The 1,891-nt window shown below is 46.6% G+C and overlaps 1 pseudogene; it reads right to left on the reverse strand.

The window, feature by feature from the left end:
* Positions 1-7: 7 nt before the first annotated feature.
* LOC102756951 lies at positions 8-1,073 on the reverse strand (annotated as a pseudogene).
* Between the last annotated feature and the right edge of the window lie 818 nt (positions 1,074-1,891).

Consider the following 1,891-nt stretch of genomic DNA (forward strand, 5'->3'; position numbering starts at 1 on the left):
GAATGGGATGTAGAAAGCTACTGGAGCAAGCTGGGGCCTCTGCTGAATTTTTCATCGAACACCAACGGATAACAAGGGAAGGGGTTCACTTTATTTTTTAAAAGCCTCAGAGGTTATTCTGTTATAAAGGGACATGGCTGAACAGGTAGGAAACAGATTCCCCATTGTGAGTTCTCCTGATGGCTTCTGCAAGAATCATGGCGATGTCGGCCACCTGTATTTTGGAGCAAGGCTTCATCTTATCCTCCGGAGGGATGGTATTGGTGACCACTACTGCTTCGAAGCATGCATTGTTAATGCGAGAAATGGCCGGGCCAGAAAAGATCCCGTGAGTCAAGATAGCATAAACTCTGGCGGCTCCAGCTGAAAGAAGTTTGCCAGCTGCATAGCAGATGGTGCCACAAGTGTCAGCCATGTCATCCACTAGAATGGCCACCCGATCCTTCACGTCTCCTACCAGCACCATGCGGTCCACTTCATGGGCCTTCTTCCGTTCTTCATGAATCAAGGCAAAGTCAACATTCAACCGGTCTGCAATGGAGGTCACTCTCTTAGCTCCCCCGGCATCGGGTGAGACAATAGTGCAGTCCCTCCACTCAGATATATTCTCCCCTATCCACTTCAGGACAGCTGGTTCTGCATACAAATTGTCCACCGGGATATCAAAAAAGCCCTGAATTTGAGAAGCATGAAGGTCCCTGGTGATAATATGATCGGCACCTGCTACGGAGAGCATGTTTACAACAAGCTTGGCTGAGATGGGAGCCCGGCTCTTATCCTTCTTATCCTGCCGGGCGCACGGGACGCATGGGATGACTGCAGCAACCCGGCTGGCGGAAGCAGTCTTACAGGCACTGATCATGATCAAAAGCGCCATTAGACTGTCATTAATTTCGGCACTCTGAACGATGTAGACATCCTCTCCCCGGACACTTTCGCCAATTTCAACACAGGCCTCCTGGTTGCTGAATTTCTTAGTCCCCACCTTGCCTAGCTCCAGGCCCAGGCGGTCAGCAATTTTCTGGGACAAGTCCTGGTGGGAGCTGCCGCTGACGATTTTGATATTCGGCATCTTGGCCAACGACCCCAGGCACTCTTTGCTCAGAGATCACTGTGGCTGCAAGTCCTGAACCAGAGTCAGCCCAGAGACCCGGTACTAAACGCATTGGTACTGTGCCATCATCTTACGTTCCCGCCGGGCGCGCGGCTCTAAATTGGCATTAACAGTATTCTTAATTCAGTTGTCATTTGTAGTCTGTTGAAGTATTTCCTACAGAGTTTTAACACTGAAAATAGAGATGAGAAATTTAATAATGGACAATGTGATTTTCAGTTGATACAATAAAAAAATACATATATCCTTTTAGAAAAGCAAGATAGTTGATTGATTGAACCTATTCATTTTTTACTTATTTAAGAAATTAAAGCCATAGAGGGCCTAGAGGCAGGCACCCTCAGGAGCAAGCCCATGTCCTCTCTTCCCGAGCATGAACTTTCTCCTGAGCACTAGGGATCCCCATAAGACTTACAAATGGGGGAGCAGCACACCTCCTCCAGGGCCTACCCCTGAACATGTCTCCAAGGCCCCCTTAGCTCACTTCTTTCCCAGAAGGTTTGTAGGGAGACAAAGCAGCCGCCGCTGCTCTCTCCTGTTGCTTCTTCTACCCTAAGACCTTCCTTTGTTTCACTGTCCCCAGCTTTAGTAAACATGCTATCAAAATATTAAACAACGTACCTGATTTTCAGTCAGCAGCTACATAAAGCTAAACCACAATTGCTATTTATGTCTTCTAATTTGATCTCTTATTTTTAACTTTGGGAATTATGTGATTTCAACACATTTTCCTCTTACCTTTCTTATGATTAAGTAAAATTAAACTTCCAAGTAAGT

Source organism: Myotis davidii, unplaced genomic scaffold, assembly GCF_000327345.1.
Source record: "Myotis davidii unplaced genomic scaffold, ASM32734v1 scaffold277, whole genome shotgun sequence".
Taxonomy (NCBI): Eukaryota; Metazoa; Chordata; class Mammalia; order Chiroptera; family Vespertilionidae; genus Myotis; species Myotis davidii.